This window comes from Tamandua tetradactyla, chromosome 10, assembly GCF_023851605.1.
Source record: "Tamandua tetradactyla isolate mTamTet1 chromosome 10, mTamTet1.pri, whole genome shotgun sequence".
NCBI classification, from domain to species: Eukaryota; Metazoa; Chordata; class Mammalia; order Pilosa; family Myrmecophagidae; genus Tamandua; species Tamandua tetradactyla.
The window spans coordinates 98,054,363-98,079,573 of NC_135336.1; the positions used below are offsets into that span (position 1 = coordinate 98,054,363).

Consider the following 25,211-nt stretch of genomic DNA (forward strand, 5'->3'; position numbering starts at 1 on the left):
TTGTAACTGCAAGAAAATGATTAAGGTGAGCCATCAAACGGAGAGACGCACAACCCTAAATAACCTTGCCAAAATGACAATTTCCAGGTTTCTTCACCATCACCAATTTAAACTACACACACACACACACACACATGCACACACACACATACCCTCTTAATTCTCTTGTTCTTTATTTTAAAGGGAAAGATACTCAACTGGGAAAATTCAATACTTGTGTGGGAGAGGAGCATTGAAGAGGGAAAGTGAAAGGGAAATAATTCACAAAGATGCTTAAGTGTCAATGAAAATATGTTAGTACCAATCAGAGAGGAGTTCAGAAAAAAAAATCAAATTTAAAATAATTTTTCTATAAGCAAAGCAATGTTCCTCTTTCTGCCTTCGTGTGAGACTGTGGATGTTACGCACAGACTCCAGCCTGAAATGAGGAGATGGAGGAAAACTTGAGCACTAGCAGATTCTAGAGGTAACTCGGGGTCCATATCCATCCAAGCAAAGCAGGCAGACACGCAAAAGCTGGGGATGGACAATCACCCGCTGGCGGGCTGATATCATAGGTGCCCCCAGCCCAGCCAAGCCTGACACTCCTACCCACAGCAGGACCCTCTCACCTAATGCCTATTTTCTTCTTCACCGGACAAGGCTGACCTTTACGATGACATATGGAATGGAGCTTCCGCAGCCAGAACGGAAGACAGAATGCAAAGAACACGTGTTCTATTTCCATTTGGGGACAAGCCTCCTTTAAGTTGCTAGCCTAGTTGATGTTCAGGATGGCCACCTCGGATGGCAGGATCCTACAGCAGCCCTGACTCAGTCCTGGACGCAAACGATCAGGTAGGTATGAGCACCAGCCTTGCAGTGTTAGATCCCGGGCATCACGCTAATTGCTGGGGTGAACTGCCGGTTCTGCCTCTGTGACAGTCAGCACCTTTGGAGAGGTGGAACCCACAGATGTTTGACATTGCCAATTAGGAGCCTCAGTACACAGCTCTCTGCCCTCACTGCCCCTCCCTCTGTGGCTTTACTAAGGACCATATCACCTTTGATTTTTTCCTATATAGGCAGAGGTTTGGTGCCCAGGAAAGAAGGGAAAATAATCAAGAATAATGAGAAGTGTCATTAAGTGGGAAACTCCTTATAATACATGCTCATAATGACTAAGATAAGCAAAAGATGTGCTATTCTAGAAACTCATCTGATCTGGCCAGGTTCTGAAAGCACAGATATGACTTCACTGAAGTGAAAGCAGGTCACCCAGGGCTTGGGGGCCTGCCCCATTCTTTTCCATGCCCCTTCGGAGACAACACTGAAAGCACCCTGAGAACAGCATCCTCACATATATTACACAGCATTTTATACGCGTTTCCAAGTGACTTGATGTGCACGGTCTCGTGAATGCCTACCACACTTACACCTTGTCTTCCACTAATGGAAATCATCATTCTCTATCCCTCCATGCAATTTCTGCAGAAGATAACTTGAGAGGACAAGACAAGCAACTAGGCCAAAATCTGAAACTTAATGAACAAGCCCAGTTTGGCTTTATCCTCATTACATACAGTTTCCATTATCAGGTGGTTCTACAGTTGAGAGAGCATCACAGGAAAACTGAGAAAACCATCTGCCGCACCCATGCACATTGCCCAGTTTGGAAGTGTATCCAGGTGAAAGCAGCCTTCCCAGGAAAGGTGATGGTGATCAGAGGAAAGTAGTAAAACAGAAGCCGTGGGTTCCCACGAGCAGAAACTGAGCCCTGAATCGTGGGCACAGCCTACGGGTATGGAAGAACTCATGTAGGAAGAGAGAAAGCCTTCCCTTCCTTTGGGAAGGTAAAACATAGTCTCATGTGAGATATGGTGGAGTTTATCCAAAGGTGGAGCTAACAGAAGGAAGCAATATTAAATGCCACAGCTAAAGACATCCTGAAAGTCCAGGTGAAATAGTTTTAGGGCCAAAAATTTGGACCCATTTTAGAGGGTGGTCCAGGGGTTGTTATGGGTCGAAGGGTGTCCCAGTCCAAAAGATGAGTAGGAATCCTAATCCCTGGTACTTCAGAATGTGATCTTATTTTCCAAGAAGGTTATGACAGATAGAAATAGGCAAGTTAGAAGGAGGTCATATTGGAGAAGGGTGGGTCTCTGATCCAACATGACTGGTGTCCCTGTAAGAAGGGGAGAGGAGGCCCCAGGGAGAAGGCTGTGTGATCACAGAGGCAGAGTGAAGTGCCTCAAGCAAGCACCTCCAGGACTCCTGGCCACCACCAGAACCCAGGAGAGAGGCGTGGACTTCAGAGGACACCTGGCCCTGCCTATACCTGGATCTTGGACCTCTGACCTCCACAACTGTGTATGAACAAATTTCTGTGATATTAAGACACTCAGCTAGTGGTTCTTTGTCACAGCCACCTTGGGAACCCACGTCAGGGATGTCTGCTCCTATTGACCCACTGGAGTCGACACACGAGATCCTCAGGGATTAGGAGCCCCTGCCCCAGGCCTGGGCTCTCACCTTCACCTCCACCTGCCTTTCCTCCAGCCAGGAGGAAACCCACAAGAAGCATTTATATCTCTGTGATAAACTACTTGTTCTCCCTGAAGTATTCCTAATTGCTTGTATTTTCTGAGGAGAGTACTCCAGAATACACGATGTCACACCGAGATCGCTCAGGCTCCATTTTCTCCTCCTGTGTGAAGGTGGGAATTCTAGCCAGAGACCCACACATGATCTCACCTGTTAAAACTGCCCTGCTGTGCTGCGTGCACAGGTGCAGAGGCGAGCACATGCTCTCTGGCACCCACAGGGGAGTGTTCTCAGCAGCCCGGAGGCAAGGACCTTCCCAAGAGCACCTGGCCTGAGGCTAACCCCTCTGTAATTGTCCTGCGGAGTGTTGGGTGGTTACCTGTGAGCTCCTCCCCAGGTCAGGCCACTGAGCCTTCCCTCAAGGAATACAGCCATTATCTTTATAAACGTAAAAGATAGTCACTATAGAATGGTCTGCCTTCTCCAGACAAAACAGGAAGCCACCTTCCACATTTCTTAGCAGACATTTCTCCCTCAACTTTTCCAGTTTCTCCTCATTGCTCCTGAAACGTGAAAACCAAATTTAGAGTCAGTTCTCCAATCCTTTTTAATGTTTCATTTTGTTCCACTATTCCAATAGAGAAATACTGAAATGCTGGTTACAATATCAGATTAGACTAAAAAAACTCACAGCTCCAGCACCTGGGAAGTTGGCTACCCACCCCCAAATACCCCACCTCTAGTCTACAACTGTGGAGTACAGTGGATATTGCACAGGCATTGAAACTCATCCCTATGTAATCACTACATGAGTTTTCTCCACGAAATCAGGGTGCGATATTGTCAGTGTGTGGTCAGCTCAGGGCACACAGTCCTTGGGGGACTTTAAGCCCAGTTAGGATGTAGAAGACAAATTCAGTACCTGCAACTGGCCAGACCCTCCTCCACACAAACTCACTCAGTTTCCCCAACAACCCTATGAAGAGGCAGATGTCATTATCATCCCCACTTTACAGATGAGAAAACTGAGATTTTCTCAAAAAGGTTAGGTGAGCTGCCCAAGCCATAGAACTCATAGGAAAAGGAGCAGAACTTCAGAGCCAAAGAGTTCAGCTCCAAACATGATGAAGCACTGCCTCCCTCTGCTCCATATGACCCTGAAACATTTATAACCTAATTAGGAAAACTCCTCAGTAGTGACTAAAAAGAAGCCAGAGCATGCTGAAGGTAAAATGTAAATGTGAAAAAGAAGAGGCCAAAAGGATTCAAGTGGAGCCTGAAGATGCAGACACACCTGAAACCCCCAGAAGATTCAGATACATGGAGAGATGGAAAGGTGAACGTCAGCTACTGCAGGTGAGGGGAGCGTGGGAGATCGGAGGCAGCCTGGGGATGCAGCAGAAGTCCATGGATGATACTCCCCAGCCGACTCATTTGGGAGGATGCTTGCAGGGTAACTGCAGAATGCAAATGGGACAGGTGCAGATCAGAGAAGTTAAGCTTGATGTAGGAGGAACCAAAGCACTTCTGTGTGCTGGACAACGCCAGAGGGACCAGAGTGCTGCTTGAGGAAACAAGTGGCCATCAGCTCATCATGCGGCCCATTTTACTGGTCACCTTCATTGGGCACTGAGACAGGTGACCTGTGACTGTCCTTGGCTCATCCTCACCCGCGGGCCACAGTTCTAACACTGTGATGAGCTGAGACGGAGGGACCCAGGAGTAGGGTGTAGTAGTGAGAATCAAAGGTGTGAATGGCACCTCTAAGAACAACGTGCTTTTAAAAATCGTCTGCAATGTGCAGTTGAAAAAGTGGAACACCTTGAAAACGCGTGCCAGTGTGTGTTGCTCCCGAGAACCGTGGGCGAGTTCTCCTCTGGGCCCTTAGGCCTGGCAAAAGAAGGCAGTTCCTTGACTCCATTTTTCTGAGAGGACAACTGAGTAGAACAAGTTGTCACAGTTAATGAAAACGGGCGCCAGAACTTGCTCACTCTGCTTTCTCCGGCCCTCGTTGCATGGTTCGTTTCCATCTTAACTGCATCTCTAAATAAATCAAGCACCCACTCAAGAAAGTATGAAGATATAATGAGGAACCTTGAACAATACATTTTTTATTCTCCATCACCTAAGGTAAAATTCTGAAACCAATTTGTTTGATTTGTGATGCCACTGTTACTGCCTTGGAAACTGTTTTTGATTTGGAAAAGCATTTCAAGTAGGTGCACTGGGAACTCAAAACTAAAACAGCCAGTTAATTTAATCTTACATGCATGCTTTATTTCCAGGGAAAATGCACATGTTACATACAATGGAGAGAAAAACGAGATTGGAGAATACGAGGTAATCTCTATGTGAATGTTCTTTATAATATTATAAAATGTGACTATGCTGATGGGAAAAAGTCCATTAGAAATGTTCCCTTTCACGACGCACGCCGATAGCTTTAAAATAAGGGGCACGGTAATGGGTGTAGCACTTTCATAATGAGGAGTGATAAAATGCCCTGTTGTGTCAACACAAATTAAGTTCTTACCCTCATTTTTCAATGTTTTGCTAGCAATTGATGAAGAAAGCAACTCCACAGCTCTTGCCCTCTTTTTCCTTCCAGTTATAGGTAGTCCAATCGTGTGTCCTAGTCCTTCAGGCTTTCACCATTCTGTGTGGGGCCCAGCCAGTTTCAGGAACTACCTTCATCCCCTCAGCAGGAGCCCTGCCCACTCCCACTGCGCCCCTCAGCTCAAGGAGACCCTTCGGCTGAATTCCTAGAACATCTATAACTCATACGACCTGCCCCTTCCCAAGGCAGAAAATAGGAAGAATGGTGAGCATCTGATGTGCTGAGCAAAATGCCAGCCCTTGTGGGCCCACCTGTTATGCAAAGCATGTGCTCTTGTGGTCGTCACTTTTCATGTATCAGGGCTCAGCACAGATTCCATAACTTCCCAGGAGCAAGGTTAAGAAATAAGGATTGGCGGGATAGACATGGTGATCCCCAGCATCCTGTCATCAAGCAGCTGTGCCCATATCTTACGACTGGCCCCTTGTCTCCCCTCATTCCTGGAGAATTACATCCTGCCAAATGAGAGCCACCTCGCCCTAGAGGTTACTCCAGCCCACAGCCAGTAACTGGCCAAGTGAGGGTTCAAAAGCCTGGCTCTACCAGCCACACACTGGAACATATTATGCAGTGCCTTTGAGCTCTGGAACTCTGCTGTGAGGTCAAACTCAGGCTAGTCTCCAACTAAAACTGCAGCCTTGACCCACTCAATGTCCCTTGCTGCTCTCCTCCAATCAACCCTTCAATCAATCACTTGCAACAGAATCCCCTTTTCAAGCTTTGCTTCTCGGGAACCCAACATAAAGCAATTGAGCAAAGCACCTATAAACCAGGGCAACAAGAAAAGGCACAGGTTCCCTATTTTCCCTCTGATTCCACAGAAAAGCTTGCTGGGATGCCCTCATGGACATGCAGTATGGCTGTGCATCCAAGGAGGCATGCCTCCCCTAGGCTGCTCTCCTTTTTCCCAGGGAGACTGAAAGCACGGCAATAATCTGGCTACCAGGGCACCAGGGAGTCTGGGTTGAGATGGCAACTGTGTGCAGCTGTTTGGGAAAGCCAGATGCCCAGTGCTTCGGATCCTTGGGGTTCTAGGGAAGCTGAGATCAGCTGCATCCCTCCCAACAGGAAGGAAGCCCCTGGCCCCCTAGGAGGCTGCACCTGGGTTCATGCCCACACATGGGAAACAAGGCAGGAAAGCCAGCTGGGTCCCTGTCCAGCAAGCAGGAGAGGACTCGGCCTTTTACACCTCATCACTCACAGACAGGCCTGCAACTTAGTTACTGTGAGAACTCAATCTGAGACCAATCTTTTTCGTTCTCTCTGTGATTTCAATATAGGATACAGAGTAAATCTAATTAATAGCACTGAATTATATATTTGAATATGGTTAAGAGAAAATATTAGGTGGCATATATTTATTACTAGAATAAAGTTGAAAAAAATCCATAGAACTGCTCAACACAGTGAGCCCTAAGTTAAACCCTGGACTCTAGTTAATAGTATAATTATTTAATTGTGCTTTCATCAATTTTAACAAATGCACCACACCAATGCATGAATAGGGGTTAATAATAGGGTGGTATATGGGAATCCTGCATTTTATGCATTATTGTTCTATAAACCCACAAGTTCTTTAATTGAAAAAAAAAGATGCAGAATGAAAGAGTGGCAAGGAGATAAAGGGAAACTTTCATAGCAGAAAGTGAAATGAGAAAACCATAGATAGAAGCAGCTACTCCCAGAACATAATTGAGTTCAGTTAATGGTAGGGTGCCTGAGCAAGGACCCATGAATGATACAAGAAGAATCAACAGGACAACGAGGTCTCCAGAACTGCCTGGAAGCCTCGGTGGCCTTCCAGTTCCTGTTTCCAGAAGGTCCAGTAGGACAATAGCTCTTTTTCTTCCCATGACATCTAATAGCTGAGCTACTAATTGTGCCAGTTTAAAGCTATTATGTATCCCAGAAAAATCATGCTTTAATCATGATCCAATCTTGTGGGGGCAGTCATATTTTTAATCCTGATTCATTATCATAGGGTAGAAAATTTTTATTAGATTATATCCACAGGGATGTGACACACCCAATTGTGCGTGTGAGCTTTTGATTAGAAGGATATGTGACTTTGCCCATTTAGGGTAGATCTTGATTAGTTTACTGGAGTACTTTAAAAGGGACAGCATTTTGGAGGAAACTCAGATGTAGACATTTGGAGAACAGTTGCTTCAGAGGTGACAGAGACATGGATGTTTGGAGATCCTTGGCATGCCAACAGAGAGAGCAGATGCTTAGACATGATGTTGCCATGTACCTTCCTATGAGATGCTCAGCAAGCCAGAACCCAGAGTTGTGCCCCAGAGGGGCTAAGTGAAGGCCCACAGAAGCCAAGTGAGGAATCCCCACTGGTAACAGAGGCTGAAAGCAGTAAGCCCAGGAGCAAGGGACCAGCAGATGTCAGCCACGTTTCCCAGCTGACAGAGGCGTTCTGGATGGCATCAGCCTTTCTTGAATGAGGGTAACCTATCCTTGGTGCCTTAATTTGGAAATTTTTATAGCCTTAGAACTGTAAACTTTTAATGTAATAAATTCCCTTTATAATGCCATTTTATTTCTAGTATATTGCTGTTCTAGTTTGCTAGCTGCTGGAATGCAACATACCAGAGATGGATTGGCTTTTAATTAAAGGGGATTTATTTTGTTAGTTCTTCAGAGGAAAGGCAGCTAACTTTCATCTGAGGTTCTTTCTTACATGGGAAGGCTCAGGGCGATCTCTGCTGGCCTTCTCTCCAGGCCTCTGGGTTCCAACAACTTTCCCCAGGGTGTTTCCTTTCTGCATCTCCAAAGGCCTGGGCTGAGTTGCAAGTGCTGAGATGAGGAATGCTGAGCTGCTTAGGCTGTGCTACGTTGCGGTCTCTCATTTAAGCACCAGCCAATTAAATCAAACATCATTCATTGCAGCAGGCACACCTCCTAGCTGACTGCAGATGTAAATCAGCAACAGATGAGGTTCATGTACCATCGGCTCATGTCCACAGCAACAGAACTAGGTGCCTTCACCTGTCCAAGTTGACAACTGAATATAACTACCATAATTGCACTCCAGAAGTTTCAGCAAACTAAGACACTAGTATTCTCACTCCTAAATGCATCTTTTATAATAGATGCTTATTACTAGCTGAACATGAGTCAGTCATATTCCCATGAATTAAAATGAGCCAATCACATAAAGTAATACAAATATAATAAGTCCATATAAGTGGAAGTACATTAAAAATCTTAAAGTTCTATACAAATGTAAAGTGTTATTATTATTATTATTTTAGTATCTATATACTGGAAGCTACCTTAATCATTACTTAGCCTTGCTTCAATCTCAGGTGACGCTGAGAGGCAGTGTGGTTAAATACCTTTCTATCTCAACCCAGATCTCCTGTTATCACTTCCCTCTCCCCCCCAAAAAAGAAGGTAGAGGTAGAACCATCAAAAGTACCTTATTGGTATTATTCTTCTCTCATTCATTTCATTCAATAGGGAATAGGGGATAAAATGGTCAGCAACAACAGATATAACTATTATCATCATAACATTCACATCTGTCAGGGAAATAGATGTTAATTAAATGATCATAGAAATAAAACTAAAATTACAACTCTGATGCTTAAAAGGATAAATATAGTGCCATGAGGCCATAGAAGAAGAGAATTTCATCTGTTCTTGGGTTGGAAGAGTGAGTTAGGGGCAGATAAAGGTCTTGAAAACAGAGGGAATAGGATGTGTACAAATCCCTGAGCCAGGAGAGATCAGTGTATAGGAAAGGAAGCAAAAAGAGCACCAAAAGCAAGAGGGAACATGATTTAAGATGATGCTGAAATCTCCGCTGGGGAGAGAAATAGTCAGAGCCATGGAGATGAAGGTAAGGATCTTGTTCATTATTCTAATAACAGATGGCAACAATTAGCATTTTTCTCCCTTGTTGAAAGAGAGAGAGGGAGGGAGGACAAATACTATCCAGTTTATATAAAGAAGAGAAAGAAAAATTAGAAATCTCAGGGACCAGAACTATAGGTTCAACGATGATAAAATATTAGAAATTACTTGCAAAACTCCATGAAAATAATTACAATAATCCTGGTAAGATGCATAATTTTTTGAGCAAAATGTAAAGCACTAAAATTGTTACCAGAAAAGATAGGAGACCAGGGGAAAAAATGTAAAGATTTCTGAAGTGTTACCTATCCCCTCCTAAACCAAGAAAAGCTGGTAGAACAAGAAATTGAAAAGCAATTCCAATCTATTTAAACTTCTCCAAAGCCAATTTATCTTTGATACCAAAGCATTATAAAGATAGCACAAAAATTAAGGCTGTTTTATGTTTCAATATGAATTCAATCTCAATTATTATTAATATCATGACCCTAGTTTTCTTTTTGCTAACATTTGTCTGGTTTATCTTAATCTGTCCCGTGGTTTCCTCCCTTCTAGGTTGCTTTTATTGGAATGTGTAGCTTGAGCCACACATTCCCACCCTCATGTTCTTTCTTCTCTTCCTTGTAGTAATTATACCCTGATTTGTATCTGACCACCTTTATAACATTTAAATTCTATAGCTATAACTTTGCAGTAGTGTAGCCTTAAAAGCTCAACAGTACACCTTTTTTTTTTTTTTTTTTTTTTTTAACCATTGCTTCTCCATTCCTGCATCACTTTGGAATACATCTTGGCTGACTGGATTTTACATTCAGATAGTTTTGTTTTATTTTTTCTAATATGTAGTTAGGAGTTCTATATTTGCTGATTTTTTGCATGTGTGTAATGTCTGTCACATATTTGTGTAACAACTTCACTGGGTATAAAGTTCTTCAGTTAAAATTTCTTTTTCATAGAACGTGTAAACATTGCTTCAGCTGTCTTCTGGTATTAAGTGATTGTGGGGAGTTGTCTTCAATCAGCCTGGTATTTCATCTTTGTTTCTGCTCAGCTGCTTGCTGTTCTGCTTCTTTTCTCTTAGATTTTGGTACATCCACTCTCTGTAAGGCCATAATTTGTTTTTTCTGTAACAATACTTTCCAGAGCACACACTGTCCTTTTGATCTACATCTTCACTAGTTTAGAATACATTTATTGAGTACCTACTGTGTGTACCTACTTTTCTAAGATAACATGAACATCTTCCTTCATCTTGGGAATTTTTTCTATTAGACCTTTGATTATTTTTTCTCTTTCACTTGCGGTTTGCTACGTTCCCCATTTAACTGCACATCATTTTTATGTGCTTTCCATGTCTATACTTATCTTTAATGGATTTAATTTTGTTATTAGTTCAAGTGTTTAGTCTGTTCATTCAATAAATTTTACATCTATTATATGAATACACATAAATAATTTGGTTTTCATCAATGTTTTTCCTCTTTCTTGCTATGTCTAATTTATTTATTATTCCATAAAAGTATTGGCTTAGTTGCCATTCTGATTCTTTACAATAACAATAATCACCTTTTCAAAAAACACATTTCTGTTTTATCAACTAACATTCTTCTTTCTTTTCAGTTGATTTCATGTTCCTTAAAATTTTTTTACAAATGAAACATTGTTTTTGTTTTCACTTTCAGGGTGCTTTTCTTCCAAAATGGATTTTTCATATGTCTTTTGCACATTACATTTCTTTGCTTTTCTTCATAAACACTAATTCTGTATAGTTTCTATGTGATTTTTTATATATTATAAACATTTTTATTTGGACAACCTGAACCAGACCATCTATTTACTCTCAGTATAGTGTGGACAGATTTTCCCTTATTTCCCTCCCACTCTAACTAAAACACAGTAGTATTACTTTGAGATTCTTCTGAGAATTGGGTGATTTTTATTGCACGTGGTTCTCTGTAGCTGAGGTAATTTTGCACCTGTCAGAGAAAGGTTTCTTTTAGGGGCTAAGCTCCAGTTGGGGTGATAAGAATCTGAGGCTGGATATCTTGATTTCTGCTTCTTTATTTGTAAACCAGCCCAGTTTTGTCCCTAGATTCACTTCACATAGTCAGGGGCATAACTTGCTTTCATTGGGGAGGGGTGAGAATGAGACTCAGCCCATTTTTCCCAGGGTGGGGCTTAGGAAACTCTGCCTGAGCCAGGATCAGTATGCCCTCATCTCCCCAAAAGCCACCCCACCTTCATTTCTGAGTGGAGACTTAAGAGAGAGGAAGTCACGGGTTTAGGCCCAGTTAGCCTGCAGCAGAAAGAAGGGGGTTTCAAATGAGTTTTCTGTGTGCTTTTGCCCCTCACACCCAAGGCCATGGACAGGGGGTGGCTTAGTCCTTCCTCTAGCCCATCTCCTTCAGCTGAACTCTTATTTATCATTACACAGAATTAACTCTGAGTGTGAACAACCCACCACCCATCCGGTTTTCCTGCAAGCTGATAAAAATAAAACGGTTAACCTCTGATAGCTTTTCCTCAGCACTTTTTAGTTTTCCCATGAGTGTCTTACTAACCCAACTCCCCAAGAGGGTTGCCAGATACAGCAAATAATAATATAGGAAGTTCAGCTAAATTAGAATTTCTCTTAATCAATAAATATTTGTGTAATATGCTTGTCCATGAAACATTATTCAATGTTTATCTGAAATTCACACTTAACTGGGCATCTTGCATTTTTATTTGCCAAATCTAGTATCGCTATCCTGACCACTAAGTTTGGGTGGAGACGGAGAGTACTCTTGAGATTTTTCAAAATCTTGGCTTTTTCAAAACCTCCCAGCCCTACAGCTGGGACAGGCATAGCAGTAGAGGGCAGGGGTGGTCGTCATTTCCTGGGATGGTTGGCTTCTCCTTACCTGGAGAGGACTGTGACATTACCTCCTGTTCCTTTGTACATTTCTGCTCCTGTACATTTTTTAAATGTTTTACTTAGTGCACTAATTTTCAAGAGCAGGGAGTTTATGAAATCCATCCTCCTTCTGCCATCTTACCCCAGATCTCATCCCCAATTTAATTTCTCTAAAGTGTTGACCACATTTAATAAGCATATATTTACACACAACATTATAACTGAGCAATGGTTGCAGTATTTTAACTTTTTTCAAACATTCCCAGCCATGTTTATCTACGCAAGGAATAAAGATGCCAGTCTCCCAAGTGCACAAAACTCAGTCAACTAGGCTGGTGACAAGTGTCCATTCATTACAGAGTGTAGAATCTCAGAAGATGGTCCTCACAAGTCAAGAAGCATTGAGAGGAATCATCCTTTCTCACTAGCACTTGCCAAATAGCACATATATAAGCACCACAGGGTTTGGAAGGCCTGAAGCAGCAAGGGCCGTCTGTGGAGCATTATCCCAAAAGATGGCTGGAAGAATAGCCACTATATATGTAGCTCTTACTATGTACTGTTCTAAGTGATTTATATGTCTATTCATTTAATCCTCATGCCAACCCTAAAGAGGTTATTATAATTATTAACCCCATGTTAGAGATGGGGTGCAGTCAGGATCAATACTTTGCCCAAACTTTATCAGCTACTCAGGGATAGAGGTAGGATTTGAATCCAAGCATTTTGGTTCCAGGTCCCTGTCTCTATCATCATGCTGTGATGGCTCTTGCATATTTTTTTTTGTCATTATTTGCAGTCGCTCTTACAAGTGTACACAGAATGACCTGATGATTCACCATCCTTCTATGTGTTTGAAAGTTAAAGTGTGCTATATGGGGTAAAGCCAAGTAAATGATTTCCATCGAAGATTTGTGATGCTCATATTCCCATCAGCCTGTTGCAAGAAAACACTTTAAAAAGCAATCAAAATTGATTGCATGAGCATGTTGTCTCCAGTGCAATAAAGCATCAAAGATGTCTGGAATGTCATAAGATAGACCATAACTTATAAGTTAAATAAGAATTTATGAAAATTTCTGGTAGCATACAACAAATAAAAAATATTTTGTGCATATTTTTATTCCACCCAGAATGCACATTTTTTGCTTCTTGTAATGGAGACAATATCTTCATGAAAATATGCTCAGCACCAATTGTTTGAGACTGGAAATGCCATTGTGAGCCCTGACATTCACAGACAGAGGGTAGAATGCACCTACAGCAAAATTCCACGGACCCATAATAAACCCAGGAGGGAAAGAGATAATGCGCAAGAAACATCTTTATAAATAGTCACAGTTTTTTTTTTGCATTTGTAAAATAAATAGAACAATGCAATATCAAAATATATCATTTTAGTTCTTGAAGGCAATATAACAGTCAAATGATTTGTTGTTCTAGTCTTAAGAAGTTAATCATTTGAGCCATAAATAAAGCCCACTGGTCAGGTGCCTTAATTCCAACTTTGCCAACAGATGTCAAAAAGCACAGAGCTATAGAAGTTTTCTTCAGTTCATGAACATAGATTCACCTACTAAATGTTTCTCAAGTCTACTCGCTTTCTCCACAACTTGCATTGCTCAGCTAAGACAACTGAATAAATAATGCATCCCTGGGTGGGCAGGACAATCAGAGACAGAAAAGAATGGCTCATTTCTTTTAAGGCTAGTGTTTAATATTCTTTAGATTTATAGATTATGCTCATTTGCTAACCTTTAGGTACACAGAGAGATTAGCGTGCATGCTCTTGTTTTTAAATTTATATTATTATAACCATCTGCAATCAGTTGAGTCCTTGTAAGCTTGCCCCTCCCTTCCTTACAGATTTAATAGCAAAATTATCACTATTGATAAAAACAGTTTCTTCATACCACACATACTCTCTGAGACCAAAGGAGATAAGGTTTATTTGGTCTGGAACCAAAATTTTCTGTAGCACATAATCTAACTCAACCGATCTATAAAGCTCATTTAAACAATCGAAACACAGGGACCCCAGGATACGAAAGAGGTCCTTTAATCCCGTGTAGCTTAATGTAATGCCTAGATACATCCTAGAGTATATTAAGCAGATAATCAAAAAAGTATTGGCAAAGTCCCTTGAGGAATGGGAGAAAAAATATGGAACTATTAAACTTTACCATCAGGGAATCCCCTGATACTGTGTCAAGCTTTATGGACACCCAAATCAATACACTATGCCATTGATCTTGAAGCTTACTCTTGTGAAGCTTATGTAGGTAGTGGAGAACCTTAGTCTACCTATAGATACACGTAAGAGTTACTTCTGGAGGACCTCTTTTGTTGCTCAGATGTGGCTGTTCTCTAAGCCCAACAATGCTGCAAGTGAAATCATTTGTATATATATTATACTATACAATAAAAAAGTTAAAAAACAAAACAGGTTCTTCATAACAATGAAATTGGCATGATGAGCATTCAGATATTCCCACACAAAGCCAAGTATTTCCTTCTGATAAAAGATGATGACTGCATTAGGGTTATCCAGGGAAACCAAACCCACAGAAAAAATAGACGTGTGTGTGTATATATATATATATATATATATATATATATATATATATATATATATATAGAGAGAGAGAGAGAGAGAGAGAGAGAGAGAGAGAGAGAGAGATTTATTATAAGAATTGGCTCTTGTGACCATAGGGATGGCCAAGTCCGAATTCTGTAGGGCCACAGCTGGGAACTCTGTTGAAGGTTTCTGATGAATTCCACAGGAGAAACTGTCTAGTTGAAGCAGAGATGAAAATCCTTCTTTCTGCCTGCTGAACTCACCAGTTCCCCCCTTAAAGCCTTCAGCTTATTAGTTGAGACTTTTCTCACTGCTGAAGACAATCTCCTTTATTGATTCAAATGTCATCAGCCAGAGATACCATCAGCTTACTGATCATATAAATCCAGAAAATAGCCTCACAGTACCAATCAGGCCAGTGCTTTCCTGACCAAACAACCAGACTCCATCACTGGGCCAAGTCGACACATGAACTCAACCATCACAACTTATAAGTAAAAGACCAAACATCAGTTTGTATTGAGTCAAAACTATTTGATGAGGATATCCATGATTAAAATACAGACTTATCTAAAACCCTAAATCCAGAAGACATTCTTTGGATCATGCCTTAAATGACACAACTCAAATCCTATTTATTGTTAAACCCTAGTAAACCAAAACATGTTTTAACTTTATATGTAGACATATACAATAGGTACGTACGTGCCTCTTCCTGAGAACTGCTCTCAAAGAAACACCACTTGCCACATCAGGCTGAACAAACATAAACAATTTAGTAAAGTTAAAGCTTTACCAAAAATCTCTGGCAGCAAGCCAAAGGGCAATTACACTTATTACACATAGTCAAAAATGGTTAGTCTTCATATTCATAATTCTACCCAGGACAGACAGACAGAGCTGCTGCCCCTTGCCCACCAAATTAATTTCTCTTCACATTCCAAGTTCTCCAAACAAACTCAAATTCTGACTCAGCCACACAGACTATCCCCTCTTTTTCGCCTTTCCCTTTTTCTATAGGAATTCTTCTCAACTGGGAGCTCTCTGCCTTTCCTACCATAAAGCACCTTAGTTTTCTGTGCTCCCCAATGTTTGTTTAGTTTTGCTCGTGCCTCCCACACACGCCTCGCTCAACGTCTTCTGTCTGACTCCAGTTGCTTTCTTGGGAAGGAGAAGGTGGAAGGGTGGGAGGCTGTGGAAAAAATATCACAATTAATTTTTTAATGTTACATCTTTTCCTTCAACCTCGGCAAATGTTAAAAACGAGCAATGTTGTCACCTTTTTAAAAACTTGGGTTTCCTTTGCAAGAACCTGTGAGGTCTTTATGAATCTACTGATGGCGCTGGAATCAAGCCTGGTTTTCAGAACAGAGGAAAACTGAGGAGAGTACACTGTTCATGCTGGAGCCAGGGCGCCCCAGTGTGGGTCCCCATCAGATGTAGATTGAATTGAGGACCCCAGTTTGAACATATCTTTTATTTTGGCTCTCTTTCTGTGGGTGTGGACCCATTGTAAATAAAATCTCAAGACGTTACTTCAGTTAAGGTGTGGCCCAACTGGGTAAGGTTCCAGGAGTCCTTCATAATCAGAGTGAAATTCAGGTGGAGAGAGAAGCCGCAGGGAGCAGCCAGAAGCCAAACGGAATTCAGAGAGAAAGTAGAAGATGCCACCATGTGCATCACCACGTGACAGGAAAGCCAAGGAACCCTGAAGATTGCTGGCCAGCCAAAAGATACTGACCCTGGGAGGAAGCAAGCCTTGTAGCCTCTGAAACCATGAGCCAAATAAATTCCTGCTGTTAGGCCAACCCATTGCATGGTATTTATTTTATCAGCCAGGAAACCAAAACACCATCCAAACTCTGAGCAGTGACTCTTAAAGCTCTTCCCGTGGTTTTAGGAGACAAGGGGGATGAATAGAGATGTGCCTGACATGAAAATGAGCAAGGGCTGACCCTGACTGCAAGAGACCAAATAGAGCCAGCTGTTTGGGGAAGTTGCCACATTCAAGAAAATGGGTTGTGGGACCTGTGACATCTAGAAAGGAGGGGACACACATACAGGCAAATTAAAGAAATTGCCACCCTACTTGCCAAACAAACCACAGTTGCGTTACAAAATGTATGGGAACTTTCAAAGTTCATTGGCATTTGTGGTCAAGCTGGTACTTATTCTTTAGTGCTTGCTTTTTGTTGGGATATGAGATATTCCATTTGTGATTGGGTAGGGAAAATTATTCATAGCTTGTATTTAGTTCCCTAAGATATGTATTTAGGTCCAAAAGGAAAACAGACCTCTAATTTAGCTTCCTTAAACATTTACTTCTGGCCTTTGCTTTCCATATATAAAATTAAAGGAACTCATTTCTGTTCCCTGAACTAAATCATAAGTGATAGGTGATTGCATGAAGTTAGCAAATCAAACAAATTGCTCATAGGACAGATAGATGTTCTCAAACTCTCAATTTTTCAGATCCTGGGACACATGGTGAGTAGGTCTCATGCCATCTACCTATTCTGATCAACTACTAGTGGCAGTCTACAATTTTGTGATGAAAAAGTTTCTGAAGTTTAGAATGGACAAACAAAAGCCACATATGGGGTGGTGCGACAGTGGCTCAATGGCAGAATTCTTGCCTGCCATGCTGGAGACCCGGGTTCGATTTCTGGTGCCTCCCCATGCAAACAAACAAACAAACAGACAGACAAACAAAAAAGCCACATCTGCCAGGGATGAGGGAGAGCAGGCTTTGCAACACTAACAAGTGGAGGCACTGGTATCAAGCCAACTTTCAAAGATTCTCTTGTCTTCAATAAAGTCTCTCCAGGCTTCTGCCAGATTCATTCCTCGCATTGTTGGTGCAACAAATAGGAACGTGCTTCCGCTGTGTTTTAAGAACCTGACAAACGCAAAAAAATGTGAACCATTTCCTTGCACAAAGCAGACAATTAAGAGCATGTAAAACATAAGTTGTACACCCACTCTAAGATTTTAATGTGAATTCCAGAGAAATAAATGTTTATTAGTTTTGTTGTTTTGGTTATTGGTGGTTAGTATTCTGTGGTTTTGATTTAAAAAATATATATATATATTATATATATTATATGTATATATATAGTATGTATATATATATTATATATATTATATGTATATATATAGTATGTATATATATACATATATATGTATATATATATATTATATATATATGTATATATATAACAGACTTCCCAATTTCTTCCTTTTAAAATAAGCATTTTTCTATGAAGACAACCTTTCTCAGCACTGCCTCATTTTTTCCTGGAGATTATTAATTTCTTTTTAATAGAGCTCATACTGCAAAATCAAATTTTTATATCACAAAGGGACTTACATTTATCTTGAGCTTCACACTCTTCATCATCCATCAAACTGAGTTTAAGTTTCTAATTGAAATCATTTTTCAAGTGTTGAGCAATAAAGAAGAAATAAGTGATATATTTAAATTATTTATTCATCTTATTTATAATTAATTAGTTCTTTTTTCTTGTGGCACAGTGAGGCTAACCCAATGCTTTTCATTTTCAAATTTTTTCTATCATTAGGTAACAATAGGAAGTAGCTGCTTTTTCTACATCACATATATTTTATTGGTCTCAGGCGATGCAGGCAGTATCAGTTTAAATCACAGTTAAATGTAAAGCATTAACTTTGTTTCGCAACATGCTGTTCCAAATACAAATAATTGTGAATAGGTGTGCCTATTTTTAGTCAAACTGTAAAAATAAATGCTACTTAATCTAATTCAACATATCTCTATAGCTCATTTGAACAACTGAAACACAGGAAGCACAGAATAAGAAAGAGGTCTTTTAATCCTGCATAGATTATTGTAATGCTTGGAAACATCCTAGAGTATATTAAGCAGATAATCAAAAAATATTGGCAAATTCTCCTCAGGGATGGGAGAAAGAATATGAAACTACTAAACCTTATCATCAGGGAATCCTCTGATACTGTGTCAAACTTTAGGGACACCCAAATCAATAAGCCATGCCCTCGATCATGAGGCTTACTCTTGTGAAGCTTATGTAGGTAGCAGAGAAGCTTAGACCACCTATAGACATGCCTAAGAGTTACTTCTGGAGGACCACTGCTGTGGCTCAGATGTGGCCTCAGTCTCTCTAAGACCAACTCTGCAAGGGAAATCATTGCCCTCCCTGCTATGTGGGACATGACATCCAGGGGTGAAAGTCTCCCTGGCAACATAGGAGAGGACTCCTAGGGACGTATCCAGACCTGACATTGTGGGATCAACAATTCCATGCTGACCAAAAGGGAGAAAAGCAGTGTAATCAATAAAGTATCAGTGACAGAGAGAGTTAAAAAATGAAATAAATGCTACCTGGTAAGCTATACAATTATTGTCTTAACCATGATCACATTCTTCAGTATTTGATAACCACATACCCCTTGCTTTAATATATTAAGATTGATAGATCTATAAAACATAGTATTTAATGGATCCTCACCCGGTTAATCCTAGTTAGATGGTTATAGATTACTTGCAATCCAAACTCCAAAATGTCTATCTGGTTATCTCATTTGCCTCACAGACTCATGCTCAAAATCAAAAGAGATGGTGCCTCCTTCTCTTCACGGCACCATCATCATCATCTTCAGAAGTACTGGTTATTTCCCTCTCCCACTTTCATGCATATCCACTCCCATGCCCTCTACCACCACTCCATTTCTCACTCCTATAATTTCACTCAACCAAGTGCTAATCATCAGACACTCCTACAACCTACACATTTTCCCCTACAGCCCAGGATATATACCTGCCCTGCTCAGGGCCTATAACGGTTTCCCTTTGTGCAATGAACATGCTCAAGCTTCCCCAGCTTCCATTTATTCTGGTTATATGGCAGCCTCATCCACCACCACTTGGCATTTAGACAGCACTGAACTGGGCTTACATAATATAACAGGTACTTACAGGCTCCCATTTGACAGGTACCACTCATAGTTCCTCATACAATATCTGGCATATGCATACTCAATATCTGTAGAATGAATGGTCAAAGGAAAGGTCAAAAGAAAATATATAGAGAATAGACCTGAGAAACAAAGTGATCTGAAACTCAAGACAAAAACATGAAAAATGCAGTGGTCAGGAAGATCAAACCACTGCCTAAAATTGTTTGGAAACAACTTATGATGTGGTAACCCAGCAATCCAAAACTGTGGAGAGCACCTCATTGATCAAATGGCCTCAGGTGCTCTCTGATTGCTGGCAAGTAGTGGGTCTCAATGTCAGCTGATTCTTGCATAGCCAAAGGCAAGGACAAGAATTTTCCTTAGCAACAGGGTGAAGTATAAAAGTAAAAACAATTATAATTACAAACACTGCCTGAGCTTCTACTCTGCCTGGTACTGTGTGCCATCCATGTCGGCTCATTTAATCCTCAGAACAATTCCATGAAAATGACACAAGCACATAGTCACTGAGTGGCCATAGAAGATTATATTCTTGTTCCAACTATTCGCTCGCTTTTCTGTAGGGAGTGATACATCTCTGTCCATGGCCATGCAGGAGAATTCTACTTCTATGACCTACTGACATAGGCTTGGCCACGTGATTTGCTCCAGCCAAAAGCATGAGTGGATTCAGGGTATGCATATCTGGCAGAAGTTTTAAGAGTCATTGCAGGTTTATATTAGCTACATGGAAAACAGCACATCCTACATAAGGATGCATTCAGCATGGATCCTAGAATAAACAGAGCTATGACCAACGCTCAGCCTAATACATAATGTTAGCAAAAACCAAATCTCTGTCATGGTCAACCACAGAGACTTTGTGTTGGCTGCTATTACACAAAACTTAATGTTGGAGCCAGAATTCACACCCAGAGACTGCACTGTTAACCATTACATTCTTCTGTCTCTATGTGCCCTATTATTGGAAGAGGCCTTAGGACTACTTAGGTTAGGTTCTGTTCCCTCCTTCCTGAAAGCTGGAATCATCACTTGGGAGGCAGTTAGAAATATGAAATCTTGACCCCTACCCAGAACTACGGTATCAGAATCTGAATTTTAACAAAACCCCCAGACTGCGCATGTTTACAGAAAAGTATAAGATAGGCTGGTTTAACACATCTGCATTAATGTCCCACATCATTAAAAGATCAAAGGGCCATGAATGGAAAGTTAGCATCCACTTATTTTCATTATCTCTTAGAGATCAGAGGGGAGGAACTAAGGGTTGTAACTACCATAATCTGACTGTAAAACATTCTAGTATTTGCTCTAGCCACCAATAATGCCCTTTGATGGAACAGCTCACACTTCATTGCTAGCTATGCTGACCTCTGGTCCACAACTCAATGGCTCGTTTATTGAACAAATAAACATTAGAGCCTATTAGTCCTCATTAGGGGCTGTTAGCATGTGAATAAAATTACTTATTGTATTTATCTTTGCTCTCCTGTTCCAAGGTCCCTTTATTGGTTTATCATCCTTTTGATGACTGACAATGACCATTAACCATGAAAGAAAACACCATAGCTTCCCAAACACAAGTTATCATCTTAGTTAGAAGAGGAATTCAATGTTATGGTCTCTTCTCCCCACAGTTCTAAAGCCCAGTGGCAGTGAGCCAGAACCTCCAAGTAGAAATGGATAGAAATAATGACCTTTCAAGATGGCGGGCAATACAGGTAGAATAACCCATACATCTGAGACATGTTCTCCCTAGTAAAAGCTAAGGTTTTCGACAGGCTGCCTTATGAATAAATTCATGACATGAGACATTACAAAATGAAGTCATCAAAATTACTGCAAAATGTATACTTTAAATGCAAACAGCCAGGGGAAAAAGTGTGCTTGTTATGTAGAATTCATTATCAGTATTTGAGAGTGCAGCCACTATAAACATTTGTTTGGGATTTCTTTCATGCAATTAGTGGAGCATAAGCAGAGGAGAGCTAAGTGGAGAAATTCTAGAAGCCTGGAAGCCAAAAGGATCTGATTTATTTCCTAACTTATCAGTTTATAATATATTAGGGAGATCATATCATGGACATCACTATCATATAGGAGATGGAACCCATGTACTAAGGGGTTTCTCTTTATTTTCTAGAGCAAAAACAAACACATGAAAAACAAACCTTCAATAAATACAAATTACGTTTTTAGGTTTTTACTTCACAATATAGGTATATGTACATGTACAGATGCACATAATACAGTCCTTATATGTATTTGAACTAAGCCAGGAGTTGTTAAACAGTGAGATTATATGGTTAAACTACCAAAATAGCCAACACAGAGCCTTATGGTAAAATACATATTAAAGGAAAATTCTTAACACAGAATGAACTAAGCAGCTGGTTAAAATCAGAAACACTTTTCATCTGCCATGAAGAAGGGAATACACATTCAATCCAAAAGGAAAAGGTGGTTGAGACCTGGCATGTGATCAACATGGAAGAAAAGAAAACTCTTTAAATAGGAAGTATTATTATAGTAACAGAGAATAGAAATCACCACAGATAAACCCAAAAATAAAAAGACAAATAGTTTAGATTATGTGAAATTATATGAAATTTAATAACAGTTACTTATCAAAAAGTCATCATAAATAAAGTTAAAAGGTAAATAATGACCTTAAAAAGTGTATGTACGTGTTAAAGAATTAATAACCCTAATATACAGAAAAATCTCACAAACCTACTTTTCAAATAACACACCAAGAAAGAAATGGGCAAAGGGCATAACTAGATAGCAATAAAATTCTGAGTGAAACTATGGGGAATCAGCTAAGTAAACTGTGAAAGATACATATCATAAAATAGGATGCTGCCATGAAAAATCACATTATAGGAGATTATGTACTGGCACGGGAAAAACGTTCATGAAGCAGTAAAAAAATCAGAGGAGCCCCTAACTATGCATACCTGACAAAAGACATTTCACAGCATCTGTCTTTACATTATTGAACTATACATGTTTTCTCGTTTGTTTTTGTTTTGTGTGTCATGTGTTTTATAAAGTTGATAAATTACATTGTTTTTCAATTTAGAAAGTAATAAGGTTACAAAAATGTCTAAGTTTTATAAGTAGAGCAATTTAGGTTAAATACTTTAGCATAAATGAAGGGGAAGAGTCCATTCCCAAATTCTATAAAATCATAGCTTAAGCCATTTTTTTTTTGAATTGCTGTCTTTCAAGAGTATAAACAGTATATTTCAGACAAATACCACTACCCTACACCTACATGGACATTTAGTTCTCAGCAGCCATGTTTGTAAGCAAGGACAATGTTGTAGTACATATGTAAGGAGAAATCTTGGACCAAAAAGAGAGCTCCATTTCCTTTATTCCTTTAAATATAAAGCCTATATTTACAACATTCATGGCTCTCTTGCCAAAATATCGGCTATGTTCTGCAGGGAGCTAAAGTGAAAGAACCAGAAATTGCTAGGGATTTGGATAGGAAGATGCCTCATCACCAACCATGAAGCTAACACTGCCAAGAGGTCAAGATAGGAACTAACACATTGGCTCAATTTTATGGCTGGTATCACATCCCTTATACAGGAAAACCAAAACTAATTTACCATGATGGCTGATCTGTGAAACATGAGAAGAAACCTCAAGTATATATATATAGACAACATTAGTTTCCTGCTATTGTTGTGACAAATAACCATAAAGGTGATGGCTTAAAACAAGACAAATGTATCATCTTACAGCTCTGGAGAATAGAAGTCTGAAATCAGTTTCATTGGGCTAAAGTCAAGATGTCAGTTTCATTGGGTTAAAGTCAAGATGTCCCCAAGGCTCTGGGGAAGAATCTGTTTCCTTGCCTTTTCCATTCTAGAGGCATTTCTTGGTTTGTGACCCCCTTCTCACATCAAACTACCTCTTGCTGCCATCACATCTCCTACACACCCTCTGATTTCCTGCCTCCCTCCTATAAGGATCCCTGTGATTCCAACAGGCCCATGGCACAATCCAGGAAAATCTCCCCATCTCAAGGTCCTATCTTAATTACATCTGCAAAATCCCTTGTACCATCTTGGGTAAAGCTCACAGGTTCTGGGCACTAGGTTATGAACAACTTGAGGGAGCGACTATTCAGCCCATCACATTTTGCCCACCACACGGGCAAGGCAGAGCCTACAGAATTTCTTAGAGCAGCAATTTGGTGCATTTTTGCCAATAAAAAAAAATGGCAAGGCATTATCATTCTCTTCAGAAGCAAAAAATTGAAGGTGAGTAAGATGAGTCAGTTTCTGGAGAGAAGAGGAATCCTCTTCTCTATTTCTTGTTCTTCCCCCACACCTCCAGTGAGTGCTGCACAGCTGAGAACTTGAATATTTTTTTAAAACAATTATGGCACATCTGCCATATGGAGGATACAGATGTGATCTCCAGCTTTTGCTTTACTAATGCAAATAATGCCTTTCACTTTCTTATCACCTCTCTTTGCCAAGAAGACAGAGATGATAAGAACATCATTCTGCCACATGAGCATACACATGCATCCGATTGCCTGCTCCAAGCCTGAGAAAATGCCCAGGGAAGGACAACTAACACAATCGATGGAGGTAATTCAAATTCTGTTAAAGACAAATATAAGATTGCTTAGATTCTTTCATATGAAAGGGCTACCATATACAGTCCAATGACTTGTGGGTTACTTTTATCACAGCATCAACCCCTAGTAACAATCTCAGCTTGCAGCCTTACTTCACTCTCTACTCACTGGTTCATCATTGTAAAGGTAACATATTTGCATTTCTATTATCACTAAATCTCTGAATTGTTTAGTGGAATTAGTGATTACCAGATTATGCAGACTTTAAAATATTGTTCTCCAACTTGAATAGGTTAGGAGGAAAGGAAGCAAGGTATTGAAGGAGAGACAGACAGAGGAAGGGATGGACAAAGAAAGGCCTCCTTCAGTTCTTTAACAGGATAAAATCACACAATGGGAAGATATGTGCCATAACAAATTTATTGTCACTATATCAACATGGGCCTTTTCATGTCTCACACAATAGTGCTCGCTCTTGCTCTCCAAAATTAAAATTTTACCTTCTCTACCCTCCTCTAATCTTATCGCCAATATACTTAAGGGGGAAACCCACTGTCAGATCTACAAACACTGCAGCTCCATTCATTCTTGTCTTGCTTGGGGTACAGTAAAAGCAACGATCTCATCATGACAAGGCCTCTCCACTCCTCTGGTTACATTCACAGGGATGCAACAGGCTTTCTGGAGCTGTGCATATGGAGGTGGCCTTCAGTCTGCAAGCTTTCCCTTAAATGGAAGAACAAAAGGTTGTTCTTCTTGAAAGGTAATAAAATTCTGGAAACAAAAGCCCTGTTGATGGCAAGGCTTTGGCTTCTTCCTCATTCTGTCTCCTGTTTTCCTCAGTTGACACTGATTCTCCATTGACTATGGTCCCCATTTAAATATTCTCATGTTCTCCCACCTGAAGATGCCCTTTTCTCTACCCACATGATCCCCTCCAACTACTGACCTATCTTCCCTCACCTCCACTCCCAGGAGGCCTCCCCTGAGGAGACATAAACAACCCAGACTCCATTGCTCAGGAACTGCACAACCCAGTCTTCCTTCTGCCATGCTGGCACCTTTAGGGATTCTATCCTGGGGCTTCTTCTCTTTTTGCTGTATATTTCCTCTTCGGGGACTAGGCACACCCAGTGTTTAAATT

At 40.5% G+C, this 25,211-nt stretch overlaps 1 long non-coding RNA gene across 1 annotated transcript; it reads left to right on the plus strand.

Moving 5' to 3' along the window:
- The first annotated feature begins 734 nt into the window (after positions 1-734).
- Positions 735-24,077, plus strand: LOC143648080 (uncharacterized). The gene is made up of 3 exons (XR_013158350.1): positions 735-837; positions 4,809-4,863; positions 23,967-24,077. It is a non-coding gene; the product is annotated as an uncharacterized LOC143648080 (long non-coding RNA).
- Positions 24,078-25,211: the final 1,134 nt, after the last annotated feature.